The following is a 16,310-nucleotide window of genomic DNA, read 5'->3' as shown; positions in this document are numbered from 1 at the left end:
TAGTTGTTACCGCCATGGGTGACACAACCAGTTATTAGGGGGCAATTACTTTTTTCACAGGATTGTATGATTGGCGACAGGTGTCTCCTCGGTAGGTTCTGTGAACCATTTTATTACAATATGCTATGAATGTGATTGGTGACGGGTTCTCTTTGGGTGATGGTGCTTTGTGGGGTCTGTGTGAACCATTTTATTACATTATGTATATGAATGGTGACAGGTTCTCTTCAGTAGGTTGTGTTTTCTGTGTGAACCATTTTATTACATTATGGATATGCAATATGAATGGTGACAGGTTCTCTAGGGGTGATGGTGCTTTGTGGGGTCTGTGTTGTGAACCATTTTATAACATTATAGATATGAATGGTGACAGGTTCTCTTTGTTCTCCTCAGTAGGTTGTGTGAACCATTTTATTACAATATATGGATATGAATGGTGACAGGTTCTTTTTGTTCTCCTCAGTAAGTTGTTGTGTGGTCTCTGTTGTGAACCATTTTATTACAATATATGGATATGGGAATGGTGACAGGTTCTCTTGGGGTGATGGTGCTTTGTGTACACTGTGGGAGGGATTGAGGATGGACCAGGCCGCAGCCTCGCCTCACAGCTCCGCAGCCATTCATCTCTCCTCACATCCCGGGAGTTTGCAGCACTGTACAATAAACAATTTGTCAATAAAGATAATTTGCTGCAAAAAAATGGCGGCCCCGAAAAAAAAAAAAAAAAACACCCGCCCTCGTCCAGCAGGCAGGGGGCGTGGCCAAACTCGGGGCTGCGGATTCCTCAGACATCGGACGTCGCTCCGGTGACGTCACCGTCTGGGGGAAGCGGGCGGACATTTTGGATGTGGGCAGCCGTTCTATCTATGCCGAGCCATCGGTCACCGAAGCGCGGCCAAAAATTCGTCCAAACAAATTTATCTTTTCCTGACGCCGCTTCATCCTCGTGGGGTCTTTCCGCTTGGCTGTTCGGCTGGGAAACCCCGCAATTGATGCCCTTAGTCAAGATGGCGGCGGCGGCGGGAGCCTGAGCTTGCGCATACACGCGGCAGGAAGCGGAGGGGAGGGGGTGTCACGCGCAGGCCGGTTCACGCGCTTCCCCGGGGGGACCGGAAGCGGAAGCGGTGCAAAGAGCTGGGGGAACCCGGAGGCTGAGAGGGAGCGAGGTGATAACGTGTGAGGTAAGTGTGTGTGTATATAGGCCGGTGTGACGTCACGGGGCAGTGTATCCCCCTCTAGCCGGAGTCCGGGCCCCTCTGAGGAGGCCTTGTGTATGTATTGTGCCCGGCTCTGCCCCCCCTGGGGGTCCTCCAAGGGGCCCTCATCCTACCCTGTGTGTCCCCCCATCCCCCCTCCGTACAATGGGGCAGGGGATGGTTTACATTGGGATCACAGTTCTGAGCCACCATTGTCTTCATTGTCCACGACTTCTACTTCCTGCAGGCTGTTCCATATTTCCATTATTGTGGCTATCAGGACAGGAAGTGATGGCAAACCAGACCTCTCACTTCCTGTAAGGGTGACAACAATATAGGCCGGTATGATGAGGAGGTACACTTCCTGTACTGGTATCCCTCACTTCCTGTACTGGTGACAACGGTATCCCTTATTTCCTGTACTGGTGACAACGGTATACCTTATTTCCTGTACTGATGACCCCCGGCCTCCCTCGCTTCCTGTACTGGTGACCCTGGCTTCCTTCACTTCCTCTACTGGTATCCCTCACTTCCTGTACTGGTGACAACTGAATCCTTTAATTCCTGTACTAGTGACCCCGGCCTCCCTCACTTCCTGTACTTATGCCAATGATACTTCCCGTACCGGTGACAACAGCAGTATCCCTCACTTCCCGTACTGGTGAGAACAGTGCCCCTCACTTCCCGTACCGGTGACAACAGTATCCCTCACTTCCTGTACTGGTGACAACAGTGCCCCTCACTTCCTGTACTGGTGACAACAGTGCCCCTCACTTCCTGTAAGGGTGACAACAATATAGGCCAATATGATGAGGAGGTACACTTCCTGTACTAGTATCCCTCACTTCCCGTACCGCTGACAACAGTGCCCCTCACTTCCCGTACCGGTGACAACAGTGCCCCTCGCTTCCCGTACCGGTGACAACAGTGCCCCTCGCTTCCCGTACCGGTGACAACAGTGCCCCTCGCTTCCCGTACCGGTGACAACAGTGCCCCTCGCTTCCCGTGCCGGTGACAACAGTGCCCCTCACTTCCCGTGCCGCTGACAACAGTGCCCCTCACTTCCCGTGCCGCTGACAACAGTGCCCCTCACTTCCCGTGCCGCTGACAACAGTGCCCCTCACTTCCCGTGCCGCTGACAACAGTGCCCCTCACTTCCCGTGCCGCTGACAACAGTGCCCCTCACTTCCCGTGCCGCTGACAACAGTGCCCCTCACTTCCCGTGCCGCTGACAACAGTGCCCCTCACTTCCCGTGCCGCTGACAACAGTGCCCCTCACTTCCCGTGCCGCTGACAACAGTGCCCCTCACTTCCCGTGCCGCTGACAACAGTGCCCCTCACTTCCCGTGCCGCTGACAACAGTGCCCCTCACTTCCCGTGCCGCTGACAACAGTGCCCCTCACTTCCCGTGCCGCTGACAACAGTGCCCCTCACTTCCCGTGCCGCTGACAACAGTGCCCCTCACTTCCCGTGCCGCTGACAACAGTGCCCCTCACTTCCCGTGCCGCTGACAACAGTGCCCCTCACTTCCCGTGCCGCTGACAACAGTGCCCCTCACTTCCCGTGCCGCTGACAACAGTGCCCCTCACTTCCCGTGCCGCTGACAACAGTGCCCCTCACTTCCCGTGCCGCTGACAACAGTGCCCCTCACTTCCCGTGCCGCTGACAACAGTGCCCCTCACTTCCCGTGCCGCTGACAACAGTGCCCCTCACTTCCCGTGCCGCTGACAACAGTGCCCCTCACTTCCCGTGCCGCTGACAACAGTGCCCCTCACTTCCCGTGCCGCTGACAACAGTGCCCCTCACTTCCCGTGCCGCTGACAACAGTGCCCCTCACTTCCCGTGCCGCTGACAACAGTGCCCCTCACTTCCCGTGCCGCTGACAACAGTGCCCCTCACTTCCCGTGCCGCTGACAACAGTGCCCCTCACTTCCCGTGCCGCTGACAACAGTATCCCTCGCTTCCCGTGCCGCTGACAACAGTGCCCCTCACTTCCCCTGCCGCTGACAACAGTGCCCCTCACTTCCCGTGCCGCTGACAACAGTGCCCCTCACTTCCCGTGCCGCTGACAACAGTGCCCCTCACTTCCCGTGCCGCTGACAACAGTGCCCCTCACTTCCCGTGCCGCTGACAACAGTGCCCCTCACTTCCCGTGCCGCTGACAACAGTGCCCCTCACTTCCCGTGCCGCTGACAACAGTGCCCCTCACTTCCCGTGCCGCTGACAACAGTGCCCCTCACTTCCCGTGCCGCTGACAACAGTGCCCCTCACTTCCCGTGCCGCTGACAACAGTGCCCCTCACTTCCCGTGCCGCTGACAACAGTGCCCCTCACTTCCCGTGCCGCTGACAACAGTGCCCCTCACTTCCCGTGCCGCTGACAACAGTGCCCCTCACTTCCCGTGCCGCTGACAACAGTGCCCCTCACTTCCCGTGCCGCTGACAACAGTGCCCCTCACTTCCCGTGCCGCTGACAACAGTGCCCCTCACTTCCCGTGCCGCTGACAACAGTGCCCCTCACTTCCCGTGCCGCTGACAACAGTGCCCCTCACTTCCCGTGCCGCTGACAACAGTATCCCTCGCTTCCCGTGCCGCTGACAACAGTGCCCCTCGCTTCCCGTGCCGCTGACAACAGTGCCCCTCGCTTCCCGTGCCGCTGACAACAGTGCCCCTCGCTTCCCGTGCCGCTGACAACAGTGCCCCTCACTTCCCGTGCCGCTGACAACAGTGCCCCTCACTTCCCGTGCCGCTGACAACAGTGCCCCTCACTTCCCGTGCCGCTGACAACAGTGCCCCTCACTTCCCGTGCCGCTGACAACAGTGCCCCTCACTTCCCGTGCCGCTGACAACAGTGCCCCTCACTTCCCGTGCCGCTGACAACAGTGCCCCTCACTTCCCGTGCCGCTGACAACAGTGCCCCTCACTTCCCGTGCCGCTGACAACAGTGCCCCTCACTTCCCGTGCCGCTGACAACAGTGCCCCTCACTTCCCGTGCCGCTGACAACAGTGCCCCTCACTTCCCGTGCCGCTGACAACAGTGCCCCTCACTTCCCGTGCCGCTGACAACAGTGCCCCTCACTTCCCGTGCCGCTGACAACAGTGCCCCTCACTTCCCGTGCCGCTGACAACAGTGCCCCTCACTTCCCGTGCCGCTGACAACAGTGCCCCTCGCTTCCCGTGCCGCTGACAACAGTGCCCCTCGCTTCCCGTGCCGCTGACAACAGTGCCCCTCGCTTCCCGTGCCGCTGACAACAGTGCCCCTCGCTTCCCGTGCCGCTGACAACAGTGCCCCTCGCTTCCCGTGCCGCTGACAACAGTGCCCCTCGCTTCCCGTGCCGCTGACAACAGTGCCCCTCGCTTCCCGTGCCGCTGACAACAGTGCCCCTCGCTTCCCGTGCCGCTGACAACAGTGCCCCTCGCTTCCCGTGCCGCTGACAACAGTGCCCCTCGCTTCCCGTGCCGCTGACAACAGTGCCCCTCGCTTCCCGTGCCGCTGACAACAGTGCCCCTCGCTTCCCGTGCCGCTGACAACAGTGCCCCTCGCTTCCCGTGCCGCTGACAACAGTGCCCCTCGCTTCCCGTGCCGCTGACAACAGTGCCCCTCGCTTCCCGTGCCGCTGACAACAGTGCCCCTCGCTTCCCGTGCCGCTGACAACAGTGCCCCTCGCTTCCCGTGCCGCTGACAACAGTGCCCCTCGCTTCCCGTGCCGCTGACAACAGTGCCCCTCGCTTCCCGTGCCGCTGACAACAGTGCCCCTCGCTTCCCGTGCCGCTGACAACAGTGCCCCTCGCTTCCCGTGCCGCTGACAACAGTGCCCCTCGCTTCCCGTGCCGCTGACAACAGTGCCCCTCGCTTCCCGTGCCGCTGACAACAGTGCCCCTCGCTTCCCGTGCCGCTGACAACAGTGCCCCTCGCTTCCCGTGCCGCTGACAACAGTGCCCCTCGCTTCCCGTGCCGCTGACAACAGTGCCCCTCGCTTCCCGTGCCGCTGACAACAGTGCCCCTCGCTTCCCGTGCCGGCGACAACAGTGCCCCTCGCTTCCCGTGCCGGCGACAACAGTGCCCCTCGCTTCCCGTGCCGGCGACAACAGTGCCCCGCGCTTCCCGTGCCGGCGACAACAGTGCCCCTCGCTTCCCGTGCCGGCGACAACAGTGCCCCTCGCTTCCCGTGCCGGCGACAACAGTGCCCCTCGCTTCCCGTGCCGGCGACAACAGTGCCCCTCGCTTCCCGTGCCGGCGACAACAGTGCCCCTCGCTTCCCGTGCCGGCGACAACAGTGCCCCTCGCTTCCCGTGCCGGCGACAACAGTGCCCCTCGCTTCCCGTGCCGGCGACAACAGTGCCCCTCACTTCCCGTGCCGCTGACAACAGTATAGTACAGATACATGGATCTATGTATTGTTGAATTACGGTGCAGGAGAGAGGGGGTGGCGCTCCCGCGCCCGCTATGGCCGCACCACCACTGATTGTCACAGAAGGTCCAGCATTGTCCTGCCGCCATTCACCACCGTCTTCTTTATTTGCTTCATCGGGGGCTGACCGTCTCTTCTGGTTCTAGCCGACCCCCCCCCCCATGCACTGTGGGGTACCCTAAGGCCTCCTTGGATGTCATTCTTGCATAAGAAGCCACAAGTGCAATGAGGGAGCGGAGGGGGGGGGTGAGCTCAGGGGGGGGGGGGGTCATGTAATTTATATACAGAAACAAGAATTCTGTAAAGAAGTTTAAATATATTCGAGTCATATTGTCACATTGTATCAGAACACAAATGTCAGTGTTGTATGTCAGTGCAGCCTGTCTGTGCCTGGCTGTGTTTGTTTTCTTAGTTGTGGTGACTGCATTTGTTTTTTTCACTTGGTAATCCTGTTACCACTTTATGCTTAGCGGACCTCCAGCTGTTGCAAAACTACAAGTCCCATCATGCCTCTGGGTGTCATGCTTGTGGCTGTCAGTCTTGCTATGCCTCATGGGACTTGTAGTTTTGCAACAGCTGGAGGTCTGCTAATTGCATAACCCTGCCCTAGAGGTACACGTAAGTCTCCCATCCGGTTCCTTCCCTGACACTGAGTGCAGGGGACTGCTAATCCAGGGCTGCAGCTGGTCCCGGTCCCCTTTTCTGCTGTTATACTCGTGGCAACAACCTCCAGCGTTTCCTGTCCTGGTGACGACGTCCTTTCCCGATTTTCCTGTCCTGGTGACGACGGCCTTTCCCTATTTTCCTGTCCTGGTGACGACGGCCTTTTCCTATTTCCCTGTCCTGGTGACGACGGCCTTTCCCTATTTCCCTGTCCTGGTGACGACGTCCTTTCCCTGTCCTGGTGACGACGGCCTTTCCCTATTTTCCTGTCCTGGTGACGACGGCCTTTTCCTATTTCCCTGTCCTGGTGACGACGGCCTTTCCCTATTTTCCTGTCCTGGTGACGACGGCCTTTCCCGATTTTCCTGTCCTGGTGACGACGGCCTTTTCCTATTTTCCTGTCCTGGTGACGACGGCCTTTCCCTATTTTCCTGTCCTGGTGACGACGGCCTTTTCCTATTTTCCTGTCCTGGTGACGACGGCCTTTCCCTATTTTCCTGTCCTGGTGACGACGGCCTTTCCCTATTTTCCTGTCCTGGTGACGACGGCCTTTCCCTATTTTCCTGTCCTGGTGACGACGGCCTTTCCCTATTTTCCTGTCCTGGTGACGACGGCCTTTCCCTATTTTCCTGTCCTGGTGACGACGGCCTTTCCCTATTTCCCTGTCCTGGTGACGACGGCCTTTCCCTATTTCCCTGTCCTGGTGACGACGGCCTTTCCCTATTTTCCTGTGTCTCGGATACATTCCCGTGTTTTTGTCTCGGTGTCTCGGATACATTCCCGTGTTTTTGTCTTGGATACATTCCCGTGTTTTTGTCTCGGATACATTCCCGTGTTTTTGTCTCGGATACATTCCCGTGTTTTTGTCTCGGATACATTCCCATTTTTTTGTCTCGGTGTCTCGGATACATTCCCGTGTTTTTGTCTCGGTGTCTCGGATGCATTCCCGTGTTTTTGTCTCGGTGTCTCGGATACATTCCCGTGTTTTTGTCTTGGTGTCTCGGATACATTCCCGTGTTTTTGTCTTGGTGTCTCGGATACATTCCCGTGTTTTTGTCTTGGCGTCTCGGATACATTCCCGTGTTTTTGTCTCGGCGTCTCGGATACATTCCCGTGTTTTTGTCTCGGCGTCTCGGATACATTCCCGTGTTTTTGTCTCGGTGTCTCGGATACATTCCCGTGTTTTTGTCTTGGTGTCTCGGATACGTTCCCGTGTTTTTGTCTTGGTGTCTCGGATACATTCCCGTGTTTTTGTCTTGGCGTCTCGGATACATTCCCGTGTTTTTGTCTTGGCGTCTCGGATACATTCCCGTGTTTTTGTCTTGGCGTCCCGGATACATTCCCGTGTTTTTGTCTTGGCGTCTCGGATACATTCCCGTGTTTTTGTCTTGGCGTCTCGGATACATTCCCGTGTTTTTGTCTTGGTGTCTCGGATACATTCCCGTGTTTTTGTCTTGGCGTCTCGGATACAGTCCCGTGTTTTTGTCTTGGCGTCTCGGATACATTCCCGTGTTTTTGTCTTGGTGTCTCGGATACATTCCCGTGTTTTTGTCTTGGTGTCTCGGATACAGTCCCGTGTTTTTGTCTTGGTGTCTCGGATACATTCCCGTGTTTTTGTCTTGGCGTCTCGGATACGTTCCCGTGTTTTTGTCTTGGCGTCTCGGATACATTCCCGTGTTTTTGTCTTGGTCTCTCGGATACATTCCCGTGTTTTTGTCTTGGTGTCTCGGATACATTCCCGTGTTTTTGTCTTGGTGTCTCGGATACATTCCCGTGTTTTTGTCTTGGTGTCTCTGATACATTCCCGTGTTTTTGTCTTGGTGTCCCAGATACATTCCCGTGTTTTTGTCTTGGTGTCTCGGATACATTCCCATGAAACATTTTTTTTTTAAAGTTTTTCTTTGTTTCTGTTTATAACATTTTGTAAATAAGTACGTTTTTTTTCCTTCGCTGATGATGCTGCACTGAAGGGCACTGATAAGACGGCACTAATGGGCACCGATGTGTTGGCACTGAAAGGCGGCACTGATGGATACTTATGGGCTGCACTGATGGACACTGACAGCTGTCACTGATAAGGAGTCACTGGTAGGCATTACTGATAGGCACTGATTGACATCATATATGGGAACTGATTGACATCCCTGGTGGTCATCAGTGGTGGGCATCCTCGGTGGGGGGGGGGGGCCCTGTGCTGATATTCAGCGCAACCCCCCCCCCCCCCGTCAGTAGAGCCACCGATAGGCTCCTCTCTACTTGTGTCTGTCAGACTATAGTGAGGAGAAGCCGATACGGTGTTGCGGTGTGTCAGACAGACACAGGCTGGAAACGTCCTGACAATGGTGGGCACAGTGGGCACCGGAAGATCTCTGGAGACACAGGCTGGAAACGTCCTGACAATGGTGGGCACCAGGAGATCTCTGGAGACACAGGCTGGAAACTTCCTGACAATGGTGGGCACCGGGAGATCTCTGGAGACGGGCTGGAAACGTCCTGACAATGGTGGGCACAGTGGACACCAGCAAATCTCTAGAAACATCCTGACAATGGTGGGCACAGTGGGCACCGGGAGATCTCTGGAGACACGGGCTGGAAACATCCTGACAATGGTGGGCACAGTGGACACCGGAGGATCTCTAGAGACACAGGCTGGAAACGTCCTGACAATGGTGGGCACAGTGGGCACCGGGAGATCTCTGGAGACACGGGCTGGAAACGTCCTGACAATGGTGGGCACAGTGGACACCGGGAGAACTCTGGAGACACAGGCTGGAAACATTCTGACAATGTTGGGCACAGTGGGCACCGGGAGATCTCTGGAGACACGGGCTGGAAACATTCTGACAATGGTGGGCACAGGGAGATATCTGGAGACACGGGCTGGAAACATTCTGACAATGTTGGGCACAGTGGGCACCGGCAGATCTCTGGTGACGGGCTGGAAACGTCCTGACAATGGTGGGCACAGTGGACACCGGGAGAACTCTGGAGACACAGGCTGGAAACGTCCTGACAATGATGGGCACAGTGGACACCGGAGGATCTCTGGAGACACAGGCTGAAAACGTCCTGACAATGTTGGGCACAGTGGGCACCGGGAGATCTCTGGAGACACGGTCTGGAAACGTCCTGACAATGGTGGGCACAGTGGGCACCGGGAGATCTCTGGAGACGGGCTGGAAATGTCCTGACAATAGTGGGCACTGGGGGATCTCTGGAGATACGGGCTGGAAACGTCCTGACAATGGTGGGCATCGGGAGATCTCTGGAGATATGGGCTGCTAACATCCTGACAATGGTGGGCACAGTGGACACCGGCAGATCTCTGGAGACACGGGCTGGAAACGTCCTGACAATGGTGGGCACCGGGAGATCTCTGTAGATACGGGCTGGAAACGTCCTGACAATGGTGGGCACAGTGGACACAGGGAGATCTCTAGAAACATCCTGACAATGTTGGGCACAGTGGACACCGGGAGATCTCTGGAGATATGGGCTGGAAACGTCCTGACAATGTTGGGCACAGTGGGCACCGGGAGATCTCTGGAGACACAGGCTGGAAACGTCCTGACAATGGTGGGCACCGGGAGATCTCTGGAGACGGGCTGGAAATGTCCTGACAATAGTGGGCACAGTGGGCACCGGGAGATCTCTGGAGACACAGGCTGGAAACGTCCTGACAATGGTGGGCACAGTGGACACCGGCAGATCTCTGGAGACGGGCTGGAAACGTCCTGAAAATAGTGGGCACTGGGAGATCTCTGGAGATACGGGCTGGAAACTTCCTGACAATGTTGGGCACAGTGGGCACCGGGAGATCTCTGGAGACACAGGCTGGAAACGTCCTGACAATGGTGGGCACAGTGGACACCGGCAGATCTCTGGAGACGGGCTGGAAACGTCCTGAAAATAGTGGGCACTGGGAGATCTCTGGAGATACGGGCTGGAAACGTCCTGACAATGGTGGGCACAGTGGACACCGGCAGATCTCTGGTGACGGGCTGGAAACGTCCTGACAATGGTGGGCACCAGGAGATCTCTGGAGACACGGGCTGGAAACGTCCTGACAATGATGGGCACAGTGGACACCGGGAGAACTCTGGAGACACGGGCTGAAAACATTCTGACAATGGTGGGCACAGTGGGCACCGGGAGATCTCTGGAGACACGGTCTGGAAATGTCCTGACAATGGTGGGCACCGGGAGATCTCTGGAGATACGGGCTGGAAACATCCTGACAATGGTGGGCACAGTGGGCACCGGGAGATCTCTGGAGACACGGGCTGGAAACGTCCTGACAATGGTGGGCACCGGGAGATATCTGGAGACACGGGCTGGAAACATTCTGACAATGTTGGGCACAGTGGGCACCGGCAGATCTCTGGAGACGGGCTGGAAACGTCCTGACAATGTTGGGCACAGTGGGCACCGGCAGATCTCTGGAGACGGGCTGGAAACGTCCTGACAATGTTGGGCACAGTGGGCACCGGGAGATCTCTGGAGACACGGGCTGGAAACATTCTGACAATGGTGGGCACAGGGAGATATCTGGAGACACGGTCTGGAAACGTCCTGGTGGGCACCGGAAGATCTCTGGAGATGGACTTGTAACTGCGGGATTGTCCATTCTTCCTCAGACAATTCTTTGCTGCTCTTCCTCTTCTCCATGTGGCACACAACAGAAATGTGGAGTCAATTTTTCACAATGTTATGGTCCCTTTCACACGGGCGCCTCAGCTTTACAGAATCCGCTTGTTCATTGGTGGATCGTTCCCGCTGATTCCCAATGAGTAGGCGGGTGACGGGTCCACTGTGCAGAGCGGACACAGACACAGTCTGCTCTCCTCTCTCGGGAAATCGGATAAAAATGGGGGGCCTGGTCTGTTTTTTTTCATCTGGTCCACCAGACAGATGGAAAATAGGACCACCATCCGTCTGTTTTTGGTGGACAGGATCGGATTGGATGACAGCGGGTGTCAGCGGACATGTGACTGCTCCATAGATGTAGACTGCATGGTCCGATCAGGTCCGCCTGAAAAACTGACAGCCTGTGTGAGAGGGGGCCCTAGCTGGGTGGCAGGCGTGAGAGGGGGCCCTAGCTGGGTGCCGGGCGTGAGAGGGGGCCCTAGCTGGGTGCCGGGCGTGAGAGGGGACCCTAGCTGGGTGGCAGGCGTGAGTGGGGGCCCTAGCTGGGTGGCAGGCGTGAGAGGGGGCCCTAGCTGGGTGGCAGGCGTGAGTGGGGGCCCTAGCTGGGTGCCAGGCGTGAGAGGGGGCCCTAGCTGGGTGCCGGGCGTGAGTGGGGGCCCTAGCTGGGTGCCGGGCGTGAGTGGGGGCCCTAGCTGGGTGCCGGGCGTGAGTGGGGGCCCTAGCTGGGTGCCGGGCGTGAGAGGGGGCCCTAGCTGGGTGCCGGGCGTGAGAGGGGGCCCTAGCTGGGTGCCGGGCGTGAGAGGGGGCCCTAGCTGGGTGGCAGGCGTGAGTGGGGGCCCTAGCTGGGTGGCAGGCGTGAGAGGGGGGCCCTAGCTGGGTGGCAGGCGTGAGAGGGGGGCCCTAGCTGGGTGGCAGGCGTGAGAGGGGGGCCCTAGCTGGGTGGCAGGCGTGAGAGGGGGGCCCTAGCTGGGTGGCAGGCGTGAGAGGGGGGCCCTAGCTGGGTGGCAGGCGTGAGAGGGGGGCCCTAGCTGGGTGCCGGGCGTGAGAGGGGGCCCTAGCTGGGTGCCGGGCGTGAGAGGGGGCCCTAGCTGGGTGCCGGGCGTGAGAGGGGGCCCTAGCTGGGTGCCGGGCGTGAGAGGGGGCCCTAGCTGGGTGCCGGGCGTGAGAGGGGGCCCTAGCTGGGTGCCGGGCGTGAGAGGGGACCCTAGCTGGGTGGCAGGCGTGAGTGGGGGCCCTAGCTGGGTGGCAGGCGTGAGTGGGGGCCCTAGCTGGGTGGCAGGCGTGAGAGGGGGGCCCTAGCTGGGTGGCAGGCGTGAGAGGGGGGCCCTAGCTGGGTGGCAGGCGTGAGAGGGGGGCCCTAGCTGGGTGGCAGGCGTGAGAGGGGGGCCCTAGCTGGGTGGCAGGCGTGAGAGGGGGGCCCCAGCTGGGTGGCAGGCGTGAGAGGGGGGCCCTAGCTGGGTGGCAGGCGTGAGAGGGGGCCCTAGCTGGGTGCCAGGCCTGAGAGGGGGCCCTAGCTGGGTGCCGGGCGTGAGAGGGGGCCCTAGCTGGGTGGCAGGCGTGAGAGGGGGGCCCTAGCTGGGTGGCAGGCGTGAGAGGGGGCCCTAGCTGGGTGCCAGAACACATATTGCTTTTCAGAGGTGTTGCAAATTAAAATGGTTCTAAAGGCTCGAGGATTTTTTCCTTCATACTGCTGCTGGATATCTATTCACTCCGCATAACATCATCTTTTATATTTTACAAATAATGGGGTGTATATTTATATTTTGTGGTGTTTTTTTTTACTGTCACCCCCTTCTTGCCCAGGCCAATTCTCAGCTTTCAGCACTCTCACGTTTTGAATGACAATTACTCAGTCATGTAACACTGTACACATTTGTATCATTTTTGTCACACAAATAGAACTTTTATTTTGTTGGTATTTAATCACCTCTGTTTTTTTTTTTTTGCTAAATAAAAAAAAAAAGACCCCAAATTTTATGGGGGGGGGGGGGTTTTCTTAGTCTCTGGCAGAAAATGTTGTGAATACTGTAAGTCATTTTTATTCTTCCTCACTGATGAGGATTCACTAATCTGCGGCACTGATGGGTGCATGTTGTCACGGATGGGCCGACACTGATGGGTGCTTCCTGATATGCAGGCACTGACGGGTACATGTCACTGATGAGCGGCTCTTGGCCAAGATTGGGGTTGTGCCGTGTCCCAGGAACACGGCGCCCCCACTCCCACGGCTGCGCGATCACGGCGTATGACGTCGTACCAGAACAAGAGCTGCACCGATCCACCATCATTTTACTATATGGCGGGTGGGAAGTAGTTAAAGTGTAAATACATTTTTTTTATTTTTATTGCATGTGCAAAACCGCTGCGCAAATACCGTGTGACATAAAAAATTGCAACGATCGCCAATTTATTCCTTAGGGTCTCTGCTAAAAATATATATAATGTTTGGGGGTTCTGAGGAACTTTCTAGCAAATAATACAGATTTAACCGCTTCCCGCCCGGCTTATAACAGATTGACGGCCGGGAAGTGGTTCTGTTATCCTGACTGGGCGTCATGTGACATCCAGCGGGATAACATGCCGGGGGGCACAATCGCTGCGTGTCAGTCTGATATGCCGCATCTCCCATCATGATGAGGAGCCTCTGACAGAGGTTACTTACCACGTGATCAGCTGTGACCAATCACAGCTGATCATCGCTTGCAGCAGGTAAACAGCATTCCTTGGTTCGCGCTGACAGGGAGAGCCGATCAGCAGCTCTCCCTGTCGGGGTGGAGGGGGGGGTCTGTGCTGATAATCGGCACATTGATTAACAGCACAGCCCCACTGCGGTTGCAGTGTGTATATACACGCTTTGGGCAGTTGCAGTGTGCGCGTGGGACGGTTGCAGTGTGTATATGCACGCTTTGGGCGGTTGCATTGTGTATATGCACGCTTTGGGAGGTTGCATTGTGTATATGCACGCTTTGGGCGGTTGCAGTGTGCGCTTTGGGCGGTTGCATTGTGTATATGCACGCTTTGGGCGGTTGCAGTGTGTATATGCACGCTTTGGGCGGTTGCAGTGTGCACGTGGGGCGGTTGCAGTGTGTATATGCACGCTTTGGGCGGTTGCAGTGTGTGCGTGGGGCGGTTGCAGTGTGTATATGCACGCTTTGGGCGGTTGCAGTGTGCACGTGGGGCGGTTGCATTGTGTATATGCACGCTTTGGGCGGTTGCAGTGTGCGCTTTGGGCGGTTGCATTGTGTATATGCACGCTTTGGGCGGTTGCAGTGTGTATATGCACGCTTTGGGCGGTTGCGGTGTGTATATGCACGCTTTGGGCGGTTGCAGTGTGCGCGTTTTGCGGTTGCCGTGTGCGCGTGTTGCAGTGTGTATATGCACACTTTGGCCGGTTGCCGTGTGCGCGTGTTGCGGTGTGCATGGGGTGGTTGCAGTGTGTGGCGTTGCGGTCTCACCCGGTATGTGGGTATTAGAGAGGCACACGGGTTGCCTTTGTTTTGGTTTCTCCTCCTCATATGGAACACATTACAGCGATGACTTTCCTCCAGACAGACGTCTGCTGTTCCTCCCGGAACCTGGGAAATTCTGCGCTGAACATTCTTCACGTCGGTCTGAATGGCGATCGCTGTGAATGAAAATACGTTTGATTTATGACTTTTCCTGGTGTGAGGAGCGGCGGTGGCGGCTGATTGGTCTGTTTAGTCCCGGGCCCACGGCTGGACCAATGACAAGGGAAGAAGGTGATGGAACAAGCAGACTGTTGTGAGATTTATGTCTTCTATTACCTTCCGGGGTATTTCCACCCATCGGCCATCACAACATTATCTGATTCCAATGACATCTGGAAGTGGGTGGGATGTATTGGGCAGCAAGTGAACATGTTGTCCCTGAAGTTTTGGTCTTTGTAAAGCAGCAGAAATGGGCAAGTTAAAGGTTTTGAAGGACTTTGTAGTGGTGAGAGCGACTCCAGAACCGCAGCTCTTGTGGGATGTTCCTGGTCTGTGGTTGGTCAGGACTGACCTGGTGCGCTCCAAGGAAGAACCGGCCAATCGCTGACAGGGTCATAGGTGACCGAGGCTCATTGATGTATGTTGGCATCAATAGAAGAGATCTGGGAGATCAGATTGCTGGTTGTGATTGGAAGGTGTCAGAACATGAGGAGTATCGCAGTGTGACGTGTATGGGGGGGGGGCATGTGTGGCTGGAAGTGGGTGCAAATACCTGTCTTAGACAAATATCTGCACCCCCCTCCCCCTGAAAGGTGTCAAATGTGACACCAGAGGGGGGTAGGTTCCGATGGGCGGAAGTTTCACTTTAGGGTGGAGCTTCGCTTTAAAGGGTATGTAAAGGAAATGTTTTATTTTTTTAAATAACAAACATGTTACACTTTCCTCCACTGTGTGGCTAGTATTGCGCAGTGGCCCCAAGCCTGGTCTTCTGGGGTCCCTAGGCGGCTGTCTCGGCTCCCCCCTCACAAGAACTCATTACCTTCATGCAAGCGAGCTTGCATGGTGATGAGTCCTTGCGTGCGCGCTCCTGTGATACAGCCGGCGGCCATAGCCGCTCACTCTATCACTAGGCACCGCCCCCCCCCCCCCCCCCCCCCGGCGCGCCGCGTCATTGGATGTGATTGACATGCTTTCAATCAACCAATGAATGAGCCGAAAAGCAAGTGCGTTCACGGCTCGGGACTTTTGAGGGGTCAGGTAAGTAAACGGGGGGGGGGGGGTGCTGGGGGGCTGCTAATCCTCAGATGTTTTTTCACCTTAATGCATAGAATGCAAACCACAAGGGTTTACAACCCGCTTTAACCACTTAACAACCGCCCCATAGACAAAGTACGGCTACAGGGCGGTTGCTTAACTAAATAATGATTTTTAAATATAGGAGAGAAATTTCAGAATTGGCCTGGGTGCTCCTGAATGCCTGAAGGTGCTCCCTGCATGTTGGGCCTCTGTATGTGGCCACGCTGTGTAAAAGTCTCACACATGTGAAGGTGCTCCCTGCATGTTGGGCCTCTGTATGTGGCCACGCTGTGTAAAAGTCTCGCACATGTGAAGGTGCTCCCTGCATGTTGGGCCTCTGTATGTGGCCACGCCGTGTAAAAGTCTCACACATGTGAAGGTGCTCCCTGCATGTTGGGCCTCTGTATGTGGCCACGCTGTGTAAAAGTCTCACACATGTGAAGGTGCTCCCTGCATGTTGGGCCTCTCTATGTGGCCACGCTGTGTAAAAGTCTCACACATGTGAAGGTTCTCCCTGCATGTTGGGCCTCTGTATGTGGCCACGCTGTGTAAAAGTCTCACACATGTGAAGGTGCTCCCTGCATGTTGGGCCTCTGTATGTGGCCACGCTGTGTAAAAGTCTCACACATGTGAAGGTGCTCCCTGCATG

At 56.5% G+C, this 16,310-nt stretch overlaps 1 protein-coding gene across 7 annotated transcripts in view; it reads left to right on the top strand.

The window, feature by feature from the left end:
* The first annotated feature begins 1,072 nt into the window (after positions 1-1,072).
* Positions 1,073-16,310, top strand: part of ZNF384 (zinc finger protein 384) — a 68,759-nt gene continuing 53,521 nt past the window's right edge. For all 7 annotated transcript variants that reach the window (XM_040361177.1, XM_040361176.1, XM_040361180.1 and 4 more), the window contains exon 1: positions 1,073-1,181. The gene's annotated coding sequence lies outside the window, so the exon portion shown is untranslated. The remainder of the gene's footprint in view (positions 1,182-16,310) is intronic.

Source organism: Rana temporaria, chromosome 8 (assembly GCF_905171775.1).
Source record: "Rana temporaria chromosome 8, aRanTem1.1, whole genome shotgun sequence".
Taxonomy (NCBI): Eukaryota; Metazoa; Chordata; class Amphibia; order Anura; family Ranidae; genus Rana; species Rana temporaria.
The sequence above is the reverse complement of the archived record's forward strand: the minus strand, read 5'-3'. Positions and strand labels throughout refer to the sequence as shown.